Genomic DNA, 21,827 nt, shown 5'->3' on the forward strand with positions numbered 1-21,827 from the left:
TATAAACCTCAATTTTCAGTCCCCACAAGAACTTATAATTGAGAAAGATACTTCAAAGCATGAGGTCTGAAGTTGTCCTCAAAATATCTAATTTGTAATGTTGTCTCTGCTCGATTGAACAAATTTATTTGTCTTCTTCTGTTTTTCTTTTCTATTCCTTAATATCGTTTGTGTTTACCTGGCTCTTGTGGTCCCATTTAACATGCAATCCCAGGAAGCACGGTCTTTTGCAGAGCTTGAAAATAAGAAAGAAAATCAAATATAACATCCAAGGGTAAATCTTAAGAATAACAGACTTACCTAAGGATCATATGCCATAAAATAAAAATCGTTAATTCAACTCTTCTTTCCTCTTCCTTTATTTTATTTTTATTTCTTTATTTTCTTTTTTTCTTCTAAACAACATACAGGAGAAGGGGAGTATAAAGGAGGACTTTTTCACTTGAGAAATGTTTAGCTATACACTTTCATCCCACTCCTATCTCACCATTGTCTATATGGACCAATAATATTGTTAAAAAAATCGGGGTCCCACTACTCTCTCTCTACTATCTCTCACATTATTAGTCTATGTAGACAATGATGGAATAGGAGTGGGATGGGAGTGTATAACCAAGCATTTCTCTTTTACTTTTATCCTTAGAATTCAACACGGGAATCCAGGGGAATACAACAGAAAAATATTTTTATAATCGGACGCAGCCTATTTTGTTAAAAGATAAGCCTTATTAGTGTTCCCGATAAGTTTGGTGGTTGTACTCCACGTTAAAGTATTTATTAAATTACTAAAATTATTATGTTCTTCTTATAAACTTAAGCTTTTAAGATAAGTGATGATTTAACATGGTACCTGTAATGCCCCCAAACTGTTAGGCTTAGGTTTGTCAATTTATTTGCTTAGAGGCACAAAGAATTATAAGGTTTGCCAAAGCAATTAACTGACATGCTGAATTATTTGCATAAAAGGAACATAGTGGTATTTCAAAACCTCAATAAATGCATAAACGATTGTCTTAAAACAACATTCATGTCCAACAGCAAAAATAAAACCCAAAGGAAATATAACTTCTCTGCTAGTACAGTTATTATAGTGAATTTTATGAAATGACTCTACTATTATCCTATGCTCCTATTTCGGCCGCCTAATCCCCCTTGCTCATAACCTGAAAACAAAACATATTAAGGGTGAGCGAGAAATACTCAGTAAAAAGATCTTCAATCATAAAATGGTTGAGTTAAATTCATTTTCTTTAAAACTCTTCTTCTTTACATCTCGGGAAGATATCTATATATCTCTCACTTCTCAAACACTTACATCATTTAAGCATTTGCTTGTGCATAAATTTTTTCATAATAGGGTCCATGTAAACCATTAAGCCATGTGTACTAGAGTTGCGCGGTCCTTGTGACTATGGTAGCGACTATGGCTGTAGACCTGCCCGTCCACTAATTAACAAAGGTACACTCAGCGTGACATAGATGAATTACCGCCTTCTCGAATGTCCTTCAGCGGTTGCGCTTCCATCTCAAGCAACGATACCGAGCTCATACATCTTAAAATATCCCTCGCGCCAAAATAACCTTCTCCACACACGTACCATTGTCATAATAACTTCTTTCTCATTCTTTTACTTCTCATGAAACTTGTTAACCCTACGTGTGAGAGAGTTTTCACATCATTATAACTTTCCTTATTTATAACTTTCCATAAGTTGAAACCTTAACTTAAATAGAACTTTTTCAAACTTCCCAAAAATAGAATTTCTTTAAAATAGATCACCTTTTATTTTAAAAATTTAACATGAAGGTCGAACATTGTACACAGACCAATTTGAGTGATATAAAATAATTTTAGGAACTTAAAATTTTCTTATAAACATTTCATGTAAGCACAATTATTTGATGTAGGCATAAGAATAACATGACATAAACATTCTATATAAAGCAATACGGAGCTTTTATATTAAATCATGCGAATAAATTATATTTAGAAGGAGTTAAGGATTCCCCTTATCTCGACATTGCTGTTAGAAAGACTGATCGGTATTTCCACACACCTGAATTGATAAAACTTAACTAGGTCAGCCCTAGGCTAGAATGTAAATCCTAATTAAAAGTTGGACCAAACCTATCCCGACTTTTCCGATTTCTACCTATGCCATGATTGTAGGTGTTTTAATTTTATTGTTTTTAGGAATTTTGTTAGACAATATATGAGTGTGTGTGTTTTGGTTCCATATGAAACCTTGTATCCTATTCATAAAAGAGGATATTAACGTTCATTGTGATGGTAAGGATGTTTTCATAAAAAATATTTAAATAAATAAGTACAAAAAGAGTGCTTCTTGAAACAAGTAGTAAATCGTGTCTCTATTGTGCATATGTATTTTTTAATTCTTATGAAACCTTTTATTTAATACTAAAGGAATATTGGTTGTTAAAGTGTAACGCCCCCAAAATTAGAGAATTGTGTTTACTTAACTGGGAGGGTGTTGGGAATTAGTTTGCAAAAATAATATTGTGCAGCGAAAAATAAATTCTCAAATCTAAGAACGAACTTTATGAAGAACAATGTTATTTTAAAATTAAACTACAAAGCATAAACATTTACTTGAACGTGTTTAAAAATAAATGCTACTACTTGACTTTATGGGAAAGATTAAGCTCCTTTCTCCACGAAGAACGTGTGATAAACCTTCAGATCTTCTCACCAATGACTGATATAACCAAAAGAGTGGACTATCAACTTGCTCTTCAAAATTTAAACTTATTCTCGAGAGATAAATCAAGAATATTAGGTCGTAGTAAAAACTAAAGAACTATAGCAAATAGCTTAGCTTCTGAAGAGCTACAGACATATCTATTTAAAGGCTCAGAATACTAAGGGACTGGAGATTTAAGCAATGATGTACCAAGAGTTCTAGATAAATTTGAACTGCCCTTGTGGTGGACGCTAGGGCTTGGAAAAACCCTAGCCTTCCACCCTTGTAGTTGACACATTGAGCCAGGAAAAAATTCCTTGGCAAAAAATTCCTTGGCCCATGCATCAACTACATTGCTAGTGGGCTTGGGTTTTATCCCAAAGCTCAATCTATCCCTTGCAATCTAATGGACAAGTTCTCTCTAACCTAGGTTTTTAAATAAATAAAAACAACTAGCTCAATAAATAAAAAGCCTAATCTGGTTAAATTAAATCAACTTTGTGAGGGACCCAATAGAAAAATAAAAGCTAGCCAACATAGTTCCGACTCTTCTAGTCACTATTTAAGTACAACTGATTCCACTAAACAATCGTAATTGCACTATAGTTTATATTTTTTATTCAAACAATTAATCTTTAAAATTTATTTAATTTTGACTAGTGATTCTATTGGGGATCATGCGGAATACCCATCCTAGAAAAATTTTCTTCACGATAAACTAGGTTAGATAATTTAAACAAATATGTTTAGAGTACTTACTTGAACATGCTTAACAATAAACTATCACTCCTTGGCTATATGGGTCAGTTGACTTTGAAGCTTTCATGTTGAATGATGAAGAACTTGTTCCTCGTGTTCTTCGTGTTCTTGACTTAACCTTCAGATCTTCTCTTCTCATAACAAATCAAAATACCCTAACTAAAACACATAACTATTCCAAGCTTTCTTTTCAAAGAAAAGAACCTTTGGTTCATATTATCCTCCAAGAAGGATTCTTAGATTAGGATCTTCTCAAGATCCAATGGGCCTCTAGAGCCCATCTCGAATTAGTCTTTGGATCATAGATGGATGAACAAGTACAATACAACTTTGGAAATACTTATGTTTTGTTAAATGAAGGATAAACATCAAAGTAATAAATGATTCTAAAATTAAATGTCATTGATGAGAATGCAAAATGTCATATTTTTCTCCCTTAATGTTTAGTCTTTTATACTTATGTGGTGTCTAAATGTACACATTATTCTTTTATTTTGATTTAGGATGCAAATGGAGGCGTTAAATGCAAAACAAAGCTAATTGGGCAATTTTGGACAGTTTAGACATCGCTTCATAATCTGGGCATAACTCTCATCTGAGCTTCGATTGAGATGATTCAAGATGCTATGGAACACCAAGAAAAAGCTATACAACTTTCTTGTTTTAAGTTTTGATAGATACTGACTGCACAAAGGTCAAAATCGGGCTTGAAGTTGACGTTTTAATACGTGGTCTATTTGCGGAAGGTTTCAGATCTGGTGCACGAAAATCCAGTTGAAAATGCCACCTTCCTAGTTATATTAGGACTTTATTTTATTTTTAATATTTTCCTTAATTAGTCAGATTTGGATATTGTTATTTTAGGATAAGATTTAGAATATCTTTAGGAGATAAGAGATAAGATTTAGAATATCTTTAGGAGATAAGCTTTAGAATATCTTTAGGAGATAAGAGATAAGATTTAACAAAGCTAATTGGGCGATTTTGGACAGTTTCGACATCGCTTCATAATCTGGGCATAACTCTCATCCGAGCTTCGATTGAGATGATTCAAGATGCTATGGAACACCAAGAAAAAGCTATACAACTTTCTTGTTTTAAGTTTTGATAGATACTGACTGCATAAAGGTCAAAATTGGGCTTGAAGTTGACGTTTTAATACGCGGTCTATTTGCGGAAGTTTTCAGATCTGGTGCACGAAAATCCCAGTTGAAAATGCCACCTTCCTAGTTATATTAGGACTTTATTTTATTTTTAATAATTTCCTTAATTAGTCAGATTTGGATATTGTTATTTTAGGATAAGATTTAGAATATCTTTAGGAGATAAGAGACAAGATTTAGAATATCTTTAGGAGATAAGCTTTAGAATATCTTTAGGAGATAAGAGATAAGATTTAGAATATCTTTAATAGATAAGATTTATAATATTTTTAGGAGATTTTGTAGGCTTCTAATATGGGGGATGAACGTGTATAAAGTGGGAGAATCATCAAACTAGAAAAAATCATCATCTTCCCTCTTCTTTAACTTCTCCTTTAAGTTTTAATCAAGGCCCTACGAGGCTGAACTTTCATAATTGGTCGAAGGAAACTAAAGCCTCGGAATCAATAAAATTGTGAGATCTAATTTGTTTTTGTTGTTCAATTTATCTTTGAGTATCGGATGTTCTTCTGTGTCTGTTTTCATGATTGTCTCGTTTAATTACTAGTAGACCTACTAGTTTATTATTCATTGCAATCTACTGCTGGTTTAGATATCAAATCTGTAATTGTTTGATCCCTCTAATTTGTGAAGCAACTAATGCTCCGTTTGTTTCGACGTAAAATGATTTCCGTCGTAAAATGATTTCAACGAAATTATTTTCAGAAAAAATGATTTTCTTGAAAATATTTTTCGGTGTTTGGTTCAAAAATTACGAAATGCAAAAATTAAAGTTTGGCAAATGTCGCCGGAATCCGGCAACGTCCGGTCGCCGTCATCGGATTCCGGCGAAAAAGTTTGACCGAATTCGGCCAAAATGGCCGGATTCCGGCCGGATCTCGGCCGTTTTGGCCAGATCCGGCCGGATCTCAGCCGTTTTGGCCAGATCCGGCCGGCTTGGCCGGAAACCGGTAAATTCCGGCCGGAATTTGGTCATCCCGTGGCTGAATTCCAGCCCCGGTACAATTTCGATGACCTGATTCCGGCGCCGGCAAGATTCCGGCCACCGGATGTTCTTAGACTCCGGCGCCGACTGGATTCCGACGACCGGATGTTGTCGGACTCCGAAGCCGACCGAATTCCGACAACCGATAATTGTTAAATTCTGACGATCGGATATCAAACATGCGTGTAAGGACGAAGAGTTTCATTTCAGAAAACGATTTACGGTTTTAAAAATCGTAAATCTTTTTCCGAAAATTAAAGAAGCTTTTACGGTCAAACCGAAAATGATTTTCGTTAATCATTATTTTCGCCCCTACCAAACACCGGAAAATACCGAAATCGTTTTCCAGAAATCATTTTACGCCGAAACAAACAGAGCATAAGATTTAATGATTTGATGTGTCAAAAATTATTAGATCTTAAGAAGAACGCTAAACGAAATTAAATGCAACCGCTTGTGCTTGTGTTGTTTCACTTTATCGATCTCTCTAATTCTTAAGGCTGCTACTGGATTAAACCTTTAGCGCTTATCTTGGGTTGTTTAGTAGTTAGGGTTAATTAGAGCGCTTGTCTTCTAATTAACTGTGACTAAGGAGAGATAGGAAAATAGTTGCAACGGTGAATATTCAAAGTATGAATTGATATATATGTGCATCGATGATCAGTTGTAAAATTCGGATGGTGGATGTTGACTTAGACCAATGTTTGTTCTTTTGATTTATACTTTAATTTGAATTGTTCCTTAGTTGTTCTTCTTAAAAGTGATTTCGTTATACTCAAACCCCCCCATCCTTGTTCACATAGCATAAAACTTGGCTAAATACTCTTCGTGGGATCGACCTTTACTTGCACTAGTAACATGTATTTTTAGAAGTGAAGGTTTTATTTTTGGTTGCCTGTGACACACACCAGTCATTCATATAAATCATAAACGATCTAAATATGAAAACTTTGGAATTTTCATTCCAACTCCAAACTTTCAAGGTTTGTCTTTTATTTTCTTGGTTTTCTAGTTTCCTGGAACCCTTGTTGTGCAAATTTTAATACCCGCAAGCATACGAATCGTTTGCAATATAGTGTATGTGCAAGTGCGAGGTCGAATCCACGGGAAATTGTGTTGCGAAAATTAATTTCTATTTAAACTAATTCTATCTTAACCGTGTTCCAATTTTTTGGTATTTTGATGGAAAATAATTAGCTAAAATAAAATAGAATAAAAACAATTAATAAAAAGCACTAAGGTTTTATAATCCACCTCGCCAAATCAAAGCACATATTTTCATGTTTGTTCATACATCCGATGCATGTTTTAATTTTCATAAAATTATCTATTGAACGATTCAATGAATCCATCCTTTCTATAAATCATAATGAATATCCAATTTAATTCAAAATCATTCAATGTATTCGTTTGATTAACAAATCACAATGGATATCCAAATTAAATCAAAAGATTCAATGTATCCGTTGGATCAAACACATTGAATATCCAACGTTTGCACATATATTAATCAAAACAATCAATTAAAAGAGTTTTAATCCTTTAATTAATTGAAATGAAAACACATTCGGATTATACGAACAAAACATTAAAATAAGAAATCGAATCGATGGTGAGGCTTCATCTTCAACCTTAGTTGAAGTTTCAACCTCTCATAACTAAAAATAAAATACTGACTTTTATTAAGAACATAAAAATAAAAGACTTACATAAAGAAAAAGTTGCAGGAAAATGAAAGCCAAAGAACACAGGTCTATGTACCAAGAGGGGCTTTTCGCCTCCACTCCCCACACATTTTTACACGAGAAAAGCATTAATAAATAAACTAAGCTTTTAGGTCTTTTCGGTGCTTCTATCTTTGGAAAGAAAACCCATGTCTGTGCTGCCAATTATGGAGAAAAATAGTGTATATTTGCCACATGCACAGTTGCTATTCGGTACTCCTGAAGAAATCGTGTCTGGCGGTACAATTCTTTCCTAGAAGGAATAATGTCTTGCCAAAAATGTGCTGCCTGGTTTGGAGAGAAATTGCCAGAGAATATCATACATATTTTTCGGTCTTCCCAGGTGTTCAAGTGTGCTGCTACCTAAAGACGAACGTGTTCTACCAGGGATTGCATGTGTCGGCTTCTATTCTTTCCTTAAGAACACTCGGTGCTGACTTTGCTTAAGAAGACTTGGTGTTGCCTAGCTTTCCTTTGAGAGAAACATGCATGGTTCGGAGCTAAGCTTGGAGAACATCATGTTAATCAATTCGGTCCCATGCATGGAAAAAATCTCATGTCTTGGTGAGGTGCACAGAAGCCCAAGTTTGGAAGAATTCAAGTATATTGAGCTGTTGTTAGTGCTAAGCCTTAAGGAAAAGAAAATCATGTCTCTCACGGAAAGAAATCAAGGTTTTGGTGCTGCCCTGCTAGTTATGGAAATAACGTAGATGTTCGGTGCTTCCTTGGGCTACTAGGCTGAAGAGCGGGTGCTCTCTTTGGAAAGAAGTCTTCAACGTGGCAAGTCGGTGCTGCCTTTTCTCTTTTGGAAGAATCATGTGACGCCTGTGTGTATTCGGTGCTGCAGACTTCAAGAAAAACCTCAAGATCTAGCGCCACACGACCTCTAAGGAAAATGTGTGTATCTTCATTTTGGTGCTTTCCTTTTCGAAAAACGAAATTGACTTCTAAAAATAAAGTGTGTGCATAAGTGTCAACAAAAATTAAAGCACAGCGGAAAGTAAATGACACACAAACTTTTGTTGACGAAGTGGAAACTCAGTTAAGAGAAAAACCACTCCGGGGCAGCCAAACCCACGAATTCCACTCTTCAGAAGATATAGCTAGATACAAGACAGTAACACTCACATATACTCGATGCAGTGGTCGTATCTTGATCTCTGACGTGTAACCCAACACAAACGCTTCCCAACCAGGTTCTCCTACCTGAAGGGGTCTTCAATGAAACTCCTTACCTTAGAGCCGACCTCTAAGATAGACTTTGGTTTATAGCACAGCACACTTGTAAAACGGCTTCAGAGGGACTGATGACTTCTCTGAGCTCTAATGGAATTCACACCGAATTCTTTCAGTTCTCAGTGCCTAGGGGCCTCTATTTATAGGCTAGGGGCTCAAATGAGCGTCAGGCAAAATATACCTGGGCACCGTCCGGACGGTGGACATTGGCCGTACGGACGGACAATTGTGCGACAAGATTTTCCAAAAATTTCGCTGGGAAATCTTTCCTGTTTAAGGACATCGTCCAGATGGGATGGCACATCGTCCGGACGGTCGCACGTCCGCTGCAAGTAATTTCCTTATAAGGCACTCCAGCGTCCGAACCATGGGGGATGAGCGTCCGGACGGCTATTCTTCAACACGCAATTTCCATATCTGTAATGCGCGCGTCCGAACCATGATAGGCAGTCGTCCGAACTGTTGAAGTCGAATCGGCAATTTCCTTCTTTGATGCACGCGCGTCCGGACCACAGCTTTCAGACGTCCGGACGGTCATATTTGAATTGCAATTCTTGCCTTACGAAGGCGCGCGACCGAACGGGATACCACATCGTCCGGACGGTTGACTGATCTTCCCTTTCTTGGAACTTGGAAAGAAATCAGAAGCTGATCGAGTACTGGGAGGAGTCCGGACGTGCTGCTGAAGCGTCCGGATAGATGCAAGCTGGCAAAGAAACTTCTCGATACAATATGGGGTCCGGACGGAATGAAAACTTCGTCCGGACGGATGATGCTGGTCTGTCTAGCGTCCGGACGAGATGACACGTCGTCCGGAAGGATGGGACAGTGGACAGATGGGCGTCTGGACGGGATGGCTCGATCGTCCGGACGGCTGACAGGGAACTTGAATTTCTTCTGACTTGCAGACTCTGAATAGTGGAATCCCTGTTTACTACGTCTTTACACTTAAGTAATTTTGTCCAAACACAGAATGAGGCCAAAATACTAACAAACACCCCTTTTGGCCATTCTAGGACAAAAATCACTTGACTGGTTTGGAAATACATTCCCGGTCCAAAATAAAAATTACTCCCCCTTTTTGTCACAAAGGGACAAAGGGTAAAACAGAGTAATAAAAACTAATTGTCATAGAAATGACTCCCCCTAACGGTCTCAGAAGGACCCGGGAAACAGAGTAATATATATCCAAAACGTTTTAACAAAGCAGAAATTGTCTCAAAATAACAAAAGACAATAAAAAGTCTACAAACATAAGAGGGAATCAAACATCCTCAGGCATGGGTAAAATTCCATCTGCAACATCCTCATCATCACTGCTGCTAGGATGATGATACTTCAGGCACTCCTGAAGGTCCAGCTGGTTCTGCTCCACGTGCCTGTCGATGGAGTGCACAGCTAGCTGCATGGATGAGATGGACTGCTGCATGGAACACATAAATTGCTGCATTGAGGACATAGACATCTGCATGCTGCTCATCCCTCCCTGAAGTGCAGCAAGAGCCTCCATAATCTGAACATAATTAACCTCCAGCTCAGATGGTGGAACAGTATGTGAGGATGAAGCCATATCTGGAAAGCCGACTGGCATAGCAGCAGGTGGAGGCACCTCATCATCGGAGTCATCTCTCCGCAGCTGTGCATTAGACTTCATCAATGTCTGCTTACTGATAGGCTGCTGGATTTTCATCTTCGGTTCGCCATTGACATTGATGCCCGACTGAAGAATAATCTAAGTGAGGAGGCAGCCAAACGGAAGACCAGCAGTGCTCTCATCAAGGGCCTCTATCATAACCCCCAAAATGTGCTTGCACAGGCAGAAAGGCAAGCGGAGGTGGATTGCATAGACAAACTGGGCCCATTTCAGGATCAGATCACTGCGCCGGGCAACAGGCCAGATGTTCTGCTGAATGATCTTGGCCAACTTGCGGTGGATGGATGACAGGGCACCAATCCGGATCGTAGTAGAGCGCTCCTCACCTTGGGGAATGGTACGGAAGAATTCCCTGAGATCATCCAGGGATGGAGGAAGCACCACCTCATTGTACGGGCTGGCCGAGATCTCGAGCACTGGGACTCGGATGATGTGGCTGATGACCTAAGGATCAACAGTGATGAGATGGCCTGCAACGGAAGACTGAAGCACCACTCCATGATCATCATTCTGCACCACCTCCAGGTTGGCGTAGAACAGCTTGACAAATCTGGTGTACACCACACAAGCACAGCTGTGGAGATATCCCCAGTTGTACGTCTGGATGATGTCAAGTATGTTGTCCAGGGATGGCACCATGATATCAGCCCGAAGGACGTTCTGCTCAGCAATGACGGAGCGGTCCATAATTTTGGCCTGAATTGCAGCCTTATCTTCCACAAGCCTCTGACGGACCCTGTGGGGTGGACTGTCAGCAGACATGATTTTGCAAAAGATCCAACAAGAATTTTCAAAAGAAAAAATATTCCAAAAAAAAATAAAATATTTTTGTTAGGATAACAAAAATTTCGCAGAATAATAGCAGTAAAAAGGACTTGTGAAAAAAATAAATACAAAATAATATCACAACTAAGTCCAAGAATTTTCAACATGGCAGATATATGCATCTCATATTCCAAAAATAAATAACATTCTAACAGTTTTAAAAAAAACTATAGAGATAAGGTCTGAAACACAATACCTGGAATATGAGAAAAATGCAAAAAGCCAAAAACTCACAAAAAGGGAACTCACAACCAGCCAAAAGTGAGATTTTGTAGGGTAGAGTGAGAATGCGGCAAGTATGGATATTTATAGCCTCTGTGGGGTCCCCGTCCGGAAGGGTGGGTTGATGACATCCGAACGCTCGCTGCCTCGGAAGGTCGCGCGCGTCCGGACAATATAAAGAGACGTTCGGACGATGATGACAGTGCGCGTCCGGACTCCATCAGGTCCTGTCCGGACATGTGGGTTCCATCCCCGTCCGGACTCTAAGAGAGTGCCGTCCGGACCACCAGTCAGTCCGTCTATGTAGACCGTCCGGAGGCTCCACACTGAAACACAGAAAAACTAAGGAAAATTTTACAGAGATCAATTTTCTCAGTGTCAGAACACGCATGTATAATCAACTGATAACACAATCAGAAAGCATCTCAAAACTTAACAAAGATATAAAAGAGAGTTGAGATTTCAATTAGCACAAGTAATTTTCCTAAACATAGAAAAGTCAAATAGACAACTCAACTCAAGCAATGCGTGTGTTTGTGGAGCCTGAATCGACAAGGTTTGAAAAATCATGACAAGAGCAACCGGATTTCCTAAAGAAGAGAGAGAATCCGTGACAGATTAGCTAAAAGTCAAACCTTACTTTTACTAGGACCTATCCATCCTCATCTGATACACTCCCCCTAAGATACAGCACCAAATTGTTTTACTTGAACCATGAAGGACAATATAACTTTTTACTTGCTCATAGAGGACAAGGTATATTGCAAATTCAGTACAGAAACAGTGAATAGACAATTTTAAAGCACAAAATTCATACGAATAACTGCTCAATTCTTATGGTGCTGCAAGCTAGAGGAAATGCCAGAATTTATAGATCATAGGTTCAACTAGCCTGTGGTCAAATAGTCAGAAATTCTAGAAGCAAATAGTCAGAGAAAGAAATATGTACCTTTAGGGAGTCTTGGATAGTGCACTTTTTCATCGCATGAGGAAAGGAGCTATCCTTGTTTTGCATAAACATGAAAATCACTTGGCCAAAATAGTCATAAAACTCTCAAATACATCTAAGCAAAGTATTGATGCTCACAGAATTGAGATATCAGGCAAGAATACATGCAATATCTAATAAGCCAAGAGAAAAATAATCCTGCAAATTCTCCCCAAATTTTTTTTTTGTTGAAAAAAATAAAAGAGAAAAACAACAAAGACATGCTTATGGAAAAGGAAATGACATCTAATCCCAGCATGTAAGGTAAAGCCAAACCTATCCTCATGGAGAGAGGTTTAGAAATACCAAGACAGAAAAGCAGCCGCTCAACGTGCTTTTAACTGTCATCCCCAAAGATATATCTGCAGAAGCTTCTCAAGATAACAAGAGAAAATATGGGGATAAAATAAATAGTTCCTCAAACAGAATGCAAGGCATGAATAAGATATGACAAGGTAGACAATGCAATGCAAACATACCAGACATGCACTAGGATTTAGGAACAAAATCCTTGGCATGGGAGACCTCACCTACTAGGTGAGTCCACTCCCCCTTAAGGTGTGAATTGTCTCATCCTTCCTTACCCATACCTTCTTTACTTGTGAGGCAGGGGTGTGAGCCATGTCCCAATTGATCAGTCTGACTAGGACATTCTTCATCATGTTGACAAGCCCTTCATTGGTCTGATTCTTCTTGGGCTTGTGAGTCTTCACTTTGAAGCATTTGGCTTTGATGTGGCCATACTTACCACAGTGATAGCATGAGGGAGAATCCCTTTGAGGATAATGCCGTTATTGCCGAAAAACATGATGAGGCTCAGAAAGTTTAGAGCTAGACTTACCTGTCTTTTGCTCTGTTTTCCTGATCCGAGGCTGCTGATGTCGGATCTGAGGACAGTGTGTCCTGATGTGTCCAGAGACACCACAATGATAGCAGGTAGGCTGACTTCGTTTGCTGAAATGCTTCTTGAAGGGCTCTGGAAATTTAAGATTAGCATTTTCACAAACAATAAAAGTCCTTACCTCTTTTAGATATATGCCTCCTATGGGGCGGGACATATTTATCTGAAGAGGTTTTCTCAATAACGCCCTGTTTGGAATCCTCCTGCTTCTTCCAAGGTCTATGGGATTTTAACAGATAACACTTTGGTCTGATATGACCAACCTTCCCACAATGATGACACATAGGAACAAACTTACCTTGTGTTCCCGAATCATTGGAGTTAGGCTTCACACAATTATTCAAGCAAGAATTTTTTGAACAAGCTGCATCAACTATCATAGGCTTAATATCAACGGGATCTAATTCAAAGTCAGAAATATGTGAAGTAGAAGCACTTAAATCATCAACAATTAAACTAGGCTTGTTCGAAATATCTGAATGAATACACAACATGCTTTTCAAATTATCACTTGAGAATTTTTCCAAGAGATTTTCAGATTCCTTTAATTTATTCTCAAGTGTATCAATAATGTTAGATAGCATGGTATTTTCAGATCTCAAAGAGTCAATCAAAGCAAGTGATTTAGACAATTGAATATTAATGACTCTTTTTCTTTCTTCACCGTTTTAAGCTCTTTATGTGAAATTTTAGAATGTTGAGCATTCTTCAATTTATTAAAAACCTTAAAGAGCTTAATATCAGAATCCTCATTAGATAATTGAGAAGAATTCATGATGAAAGGTGTAATAAAAAAATAGAAGTCACAAAGAGATGAGGATCACACTCAGGAAATAAATCCTAAACAAAGTGTACCCGCTCTGATACCAATTGAAAAACGAAATTGACTTCTAAAAATAAAGTGTGTGCATAAGTGTCAACAAAAATTAAAGCACAGCGGAAAGTAAATGACACAGATTTTTGTTGACGAAGTTGAAACTCAATTAAGAGAAAAACCACTCCGGGGCAGCCAAACCCAGGAATTCCACTATACAGAAGACATAGCTAGATACAAGACAGTAACACTCACATATACCCGATGCAGTGGTCGTATCTTGATCTTTGACATGTAACCTAACACGAACGCTTCCCAACCAGGTTCTCCTAACTGAAGGGGTCTTCAATGGAACTTTTTACCTTAGAGCCGACCTCTAAGATAGACTTAGGTTTATAGCACAGCACACTTGTAAAACGGCTTCAGAGGGACTGATGACTTCTCTGAGCTCTAATGGAATTCACACCGAATTCTTTCAGTTCTCAGTGCCCAGGGGCCTTTATTTATAGGCTGGGGGCTTAAAGGAGCGTCAGGCAAAATATACCTGTGCACCGTCCGGACGGTGGACATGGGTCGTCCGGACGGACAACTGTGCGACAAGATTTTCCAAAAATTTCGCGGGGAAATCTTTCCTGTTTAAGGACATCGTCCGGACGGGATGGCACATCGTCCGAACGGTCGCACGTTCGCTGCAAGTAATTTCCTTATAAGGCACTCCAGTGTCCAAACCATGGGGGATGAGCGTCCGGATGGATATTCTTCAACACGCAATTTCCATATCTGTAATGCGCGCGTCCGGACAATGATAGGCAGTCGTCCGGACGGTTGAAGTCGAATTGGCAATTTCCTTCTTTGATGCACGCGGGTCCGGACCACAGCTGTCAGACTTCCGGACGGTCATATTTGAATTGCGATTCTTGCCTTATGGAGACACGAGTCCGGACGGGATACCACATCGTCCGGACGGTTGACTGATCTTCCTTTTCTTGGAACTTGGAAAGAAATCAGAAGCTGATCGAGTACTGGGAGGTATCTGGACGGATGTAAGCTGGCACAGAAACTTCTCGATACAGTATGGGGTCCGGACGGAATGAACACTTCGTCCAGACGGATGATGTTGGTCTGTCTAGCGTCCGGACGGATGGAACAGTGGACAGATGGGCGTCCGGACGGGATGGCTCGATCGTCCGGACGGTTGATAGGGAACTTGAATTTCTTCTGACTTACAGACTCTGAATAGTAGAATCCCTGTTTACAGCATCTTTACACTTAAGTGATTTTGTCCAAACACATAATGAGGCCAAAATACTAACTCTTTTTGATGCTACGAGGTTTGGAATGAATGTGTCTTGATTCGGTGCATTAATTGGCACCTCCACTCCACGTGTTGCTTCTTTGATGCTTCAGTTCTCTTAAGGAAAGAAATCACGTCTGTGTGTGTGTCTCTTCTATTTGGCACTCCTATATTTGGAAAGAAGACCAGTGTATATAGAAATCCTGGCTGGGTCTTGGCTTGACAAAGAAAACTTGCAAGCACCCAAAACTGCACCTCTTAATTCCAAGCATGTGTTCTCTTAAAAAGGACTAAAATAAATATTAATCAGGTCCCTTGCGCTACAAACTGGTCCACTTTATGTTGTCTCACGTTGTAGGTTTGCATCCTTGGTTTGGAAAGAATCTTCCATGAATCCCGCCACATGAAGCATAACACGAAACAGCAAGGGAGAAGAAAAACGTGTGTTTCGGTGCTGAGGTCCGCCCTAGTGCCGTGCTTGCATGGGATTTAAAACCTTCTCTTCCTGCTTCTTTGCAAATTCCACATAAAGACTACCATTTCCCCTGAATGACCTGTAAAACACTAAAACACCAAAACTACCCAAAACATTAGAAAATAACAAAACTAAAGGTTTAGCTAATTAAGGGGTCCAAATATACAATATTTGACACTCATCAACCTTTCCAATCAAATTGCAATGTGTATTAGTACCAAATCCACACAATAGGAATTCTGGTGGATTCTTACTAAACTTGTATATCAAAACCAAAAGAAAACGTTTACCTGAGTGTTTGAGTGCCAGATACTTAGGACAATTTCTCATCCAATGTCCATCCTCCTTGCAATAAAAGCATATCCCTTTGGACTTGTTCCTAGCTTTATTAACACGTATGACAACAACTTTGCCATTTTCTTTGGTCTCCTTCTTCTCTTCCTTACCTTTCGATTCCGAGAAAGAAGTTTCACCAACCATCATACTAGACTTAGGTTTCATCATGCTATCCACTGCTACACCCACCAATTCGGACGAAGAGCGAACCTCTTTGCCTTAAAGCTTACATGGGAATTCATTAAAAGAATGTATCATGGATCCGAGGATTTCATCAATCCTATATTAATCATTAACCTCAACATCCAATAAACCAGTTGCTTTAAATTGAGAATCTCATTGTGTATTGAAACAACTTCAGCCATCCTAGTATATGTGTCTTGTTCTGGAATAAGATCTTATTCCCCAAACTGTACTTCCAAATATTCCAACATATCTGAAGCAACCATAAAGTTTTGCAACTTTACATAAAGCTTAGGTGCTAATGATGTCAAGATCTAATCTTTTGCTACGTCATTAATATGCAACCACCAATTGAAATTATTTACTTCACCATTAGTGGTTTTAACGCAGGATAGACAGGATGAGTTTGTACCTGTTGTGCCCTTTTAGTCTCATAGATTTATTATAATTTCTGTATCCATTGTTTATAAGTGGATTCAGAAATTTAAAATAGTAGGACCAACAAGCATTACATAAGGATCAAATGTTGTAAATATAAAGAACAATATCAAGACTTATATCAATTTAGCAAATAAATATAATATGAAAACCCAACATAAAACATATAATACTCAAAAAGCAATGACAACTTAATCTCGTAATTAAAAGAACATCCTCTGAAGGGTGAAGGGCCCACGACCAAGACAATTTGTCTTTAAGTACCCGATTGGGCAAGATAATATACTCATTATCAACATCCATAGATTTGACATCCCGTCGCTCATCTTTAATCTCTAACTTTAAGATAACATAGCTTCGAAGGGAGATTAATATCCTAAATTAGTCAAGTGTATACCATCAAGCAGATTTGATATGATTGTCAAGTAATTCCAAGAAAGCGTGGTCATTCTTAATACATAACATCATCTCCTCTATCCCTAAAGGAAATCAAACCTTGTAATCCACAAAGTAAAGACACCCTCTGAAGGGAGTAGGGCCCATGGCGAAGGCGAGGTGCCCTTACTTCATCATTACATATAGACCTGCAATGGAGACTGTAAGAATCAACAGTAATGATTCTTTCTCCCACTTGATATTTAAACTTATGAGCCTTATTTACAACAATTGTAATCATATTAGATTTGTAGCTTGCTTTTCTTATTGGATTACCTTCCTAATGTTATAAGCGATCCTAACTGCGATAGGTTTCTTATCTCATTTGGTATTAAGCATTCTAATTTAATAGAATTTTTAATCCAATTTATTTTCCAAAAATAGAAGCCCCAATTTATATGACATGGTTGCCTTATTCAAATGAGCAACCCTTCTTTCATGAGGAACTTCTTTCTAGAAGTTTTTATCTCCCACTCCCATTAAGGAAAATATTGTCAATCCTAAACTTTCAATCCAAACTTGACATGATAACCCTAATCAAATTAGGTTACATCATTTGAATCCTTGTTCATAACTTTCCTAAGTTGTGAATCTTAAACATCTCATTCCAACAAAGTTGGAATCCTTATGTTTAAGTCTTGTGAAAAATCACAACTTCTTCTTTAGGAAATTATCATAATCTAAAATATCTTTGGGAAAATTAGATCCCAAAAATATTAGGTTAAGGATTTTTGGATCCATACTTTTAAGATTTATGGATTAAGATTAGGATTTGGAAAAACCCTAAATAATCCATAGGTTAGCCCCCCTTAGGTTGTGAAACCTTAGGTATTGCACGCCAAGAGTGGCGGCCAGCCATCACAACCAAGCGATGCCATAGCTATGGATAAGACCCATGGATCTCATCATTTGCTTGATCACAAGTAAAACTCATGTCAATCCATACATGGTGATCAAATTACTATGCATCAAAAAATATTTATGAATGCAGATCATGTTTTAATAATATGAAACTCTTTTCAAATTATTGACAACATGTATTCCAAACACTCATAAATCTAGACAATATTGATTTTATTCCATGTGTTTTTATCTCATGAACTTAAAATCTAATTCCAAGAACTTCTAAAAAACCTATCCAAGCAACTTGTAATCTTATTTTCTTTTGATCAATAACATGTTATATACCTTATATAACATATTCCATAATTAAAGAAATTTCTTTCCTTGATTATGCATCAACAAGGAAACATATAAGTTCTTAACATGTAACAGGAATCCCAAATTCCAGACATGGTTTGCATTAGAAAACATCATGAAATGTGTTGAGAAAAAATTCAAAACACCGTTTTGGATTTTCCAATATGTTAACAAACATTTTTACATGTGAAATCAATTGTCACTTCAATTTTTAAGCAATCACCATTCATGCTTAAAAATTCAAAATCAAATAGTTGCTAGTGGAACTCAGAAAATTCCAGATTCATTGAAAAACGAAGAACAAATCATATCTCTTTTGATTCTCATCAAAACTTGAATCCGTTCGAACTATTACGCCAATCACGATTTTTCCGTGGAAAAAAAAATCTCAAATTTTTTTTTGGTCTTGTTTAAAACATCCTTAAAAATAAAAATTTATTGCAGCTGCTACTGGAATTTAGAAAGTTCCAGATCTATCGACGAATGATGAACGGATCATATCTCTTTCGATTCTCATCAAAACTTGAATCCGTTCAAACCATTGCGTCGATCACAATTTTTATATGCAATAAAAAATCCCAAAACGATTTTAGGATTTGTATGAAGCATCCTTAAAAATTCGTAATTCCAGCAACCCTTGATGTAAAATTAGAGCAACATAGTTTGGTATAATATAAGCAATAAACAAATACCAAAGTTTCTCCTATTGAGTTGAAACGTTCCAAATTAGATCCTTACATGTTAGAAAACATGTTTTAGGATCGAGAACGATTGACCAAAAATATTCAGAGCAATTGAATCAGACTGATGATAACCAAGAGTGTGGGCTCCCGACTTGCTTTTTAAAATTTAAACTTATTCTCGAGAGTTAACTCAAGAATATTAGTTCTTAGTAAAAACTAAAGAACTATAGCAAATAGCTTAGCCTCTAAAGAGCTACAAGCATATCTATTTATAGGCTAATATGACTAGGAGACTAAGAGATTTAAGCAATGTAGAACAATCTGTAGCGGTAGTTCTACATAAACTAGAACTGTCCTTGTGGTGGATGGCTAGGGTTTTTCAACGGCTAAGCTAGGAAAAACCCTAGCCTTCCACCCTGTAGTTTACGCATTGGGCCAGGAAAAAATTTATTGGCCCATGCATTAATTGCACTGCTAATGGACTTGAGTTTTATCCCAAAGCCCAATTTTCCCTTTGCATCTGATGCACAGTTCTCTCTAACCCATATTTTTAAATAAATAAAAATAACTAGCCCAATAAATAAAGAGCCTGATCTGGTTAAATTAAATTAGCTTGGTGCGAGACCTAAAAGAAAAATAAAAACTAGCCAAAATAGTTCCGACTCTTCCAGTCAATACTTAATCACAATTGATTCCGCTAAACAATTGTAATTGCACTCTAGTTTATATTTTTTTATTGACTGAAAGAGTAGTTTATATCTAAGAAATGTCAGAGAAGTAGTAGTAATATAAGTTCTAGTCGAAATAGAACTCCCAATAGGGGTGGATGGCTAGGGCTAGGAGAACCCTAGCCTCCACCTTCTTGGAGTTGATGCACATGGGCTAGAGAATTATTCCCCGGCCCATGCATCATCTGCTATCCCCTTGGGCTAAGGTTTTACCCCAAGCCCAATCTCCCTCTCTTGCATCTTCTACACAGTTTCTCTATAGCCCATGTTTAAAAAAATGAAAACTAGCAGCTCAATAAATAATAACCCCTTTTGGTTAAATTACATCAGTTTGGTGAGGGACCTAAATTGAAAAATAACACTAGCTTAATCAGTGTGTTACCCCAATTATCTCTATAACTGTTATGAGGCTCCTATTTAATCACATTTAATTCCACTAAAGAAATGTAATTGAACTCTAGTATTTATATTTTATTAAATCAATTTATCCCTTAGACTTACTTAATATTGATTTTGGATTCCTACATGAAATCTTCAATAGTAGAATTAAAGAGCTGAAGATACTGCCATTTAATTCTCTCCCTCTTTATCCTTGAGTCACTAATTTTATCCACTATTCTCATACTTGTGAAAGACTTATCATATGTACAAGGTATTTCGGTATCTCATACTAAAATGGTTTGCAAAAAGTAAGAATAATCCAATCCATAAAATTTATCTCCAGAGGAAATTTCTTATCCTTTTAATAAAGGACTTGGATTCCATCTTGGGAAAAGCTTTCTCAAAATGTTAAGTGTGATCACCCAACGCACTGTGGATGTTGACCATCATAGTGATTTCACTCACAAATGCACCAAAGTGATCTACACTTCACATCTGAGTACACAGTTCTTCTTGAATTTAGAATCAATATCATAAAAAGTCACGAGAGTTACATTTTTTTTACCAATGATAGTATTTTTTGTTGAAAAATAACTCCCTTGGTACGTTTAGTACATAACACCTCACATCAACCCGAAGCCACCAACTTCAGTTGATCAAGATATATCACAAAGATTCGATGTCTAACAGTCTTCCCAAATGGTATGCTCAATTCCATAACCGACATCAAACTATTCAAAGTTTAAGACTGCAAGGATTATGGACTAAGACCTTGTGTGAGAAACCCGTTACTCACATCATAGATCATATTCAATGTAATCCAAGGGCATTTTCATATGCACGATGTACATAATCAGTATTAAGCATGTCAATCGTACATTGGGATTTAGGGCATCATCCCCAACAAACTCTCACTTGCACTCAATTCCAATTAGGCATACATTTGACTCTCATTCCATCTCAGTGAGATTCAAAAAATTTCTGCGGCAAGATCTTTATGAACTATCTTCCAAATTCATTGCCGATAGAATCTTAGCCACAACGACATCTCTCCGACATACTATCTGTCTAATGAGATGATATTTGCACTCGATGTGTTTCCCTCTCCTATGCCTCCTTCGTTCCTTTGCTTGTGCAACTGCTCCGTGTTGGGATTGGTGTCGAAAACTCCAATTGCATTGCTGATGCTTTTCTATAATTGTATAATATTGAACATTAGACATATAAATTAATCTTTTACATGTACATGTACATGTATATTTGAATATTTTCATATTATATACGTGTAAGGTCCCTATGTTACATTGTATTTGACTATGGTGGGAGTAATGAGATTATCACAGAGAAGATCATAGTCATAGGTCCTTGTAACTTATAAAAGATTGTTCATAGTCGTAAATAGAAGTGAAAAATCCATCTAAACTATAGCATGTCAACCTCAACGATCTATCATGATTAGGAGCAGCACATACGGCTTTTGGAGAAGCTGGTAGGGCTTTTGGTTGATATGTTGGTGTAAGAGCAAGGTAGTGTCATGCACCGAACAAAGTAAGTCTTCATTCTTTAAACACTGTGATAAAGACTGATGTACATGCACAATGACTTATAAAAATCCAGAAAAGATTGTGAATTAAAATGTAAAGTTTCGGTCACTTTGATGTATGAGAGTGAGATCAAATCAATGGTCAACATATCTAGGCA

The sequence above is a fragment of the Alnus glutinosa genome, chromosome 6 (assembly GCF_958979055.1).
Source record: "Alnus glutinosa chromosome 6, dhAlnGlut1.1, whole genome shotgun sequence".
Taxonomy (NCBI): domain Eukaryota; kingdom Viridiplantae; phylum Streptophyta; class Magnoliopsida; order Fagales; family Betulaceae; genus Alnus; species Alnus glutinosa.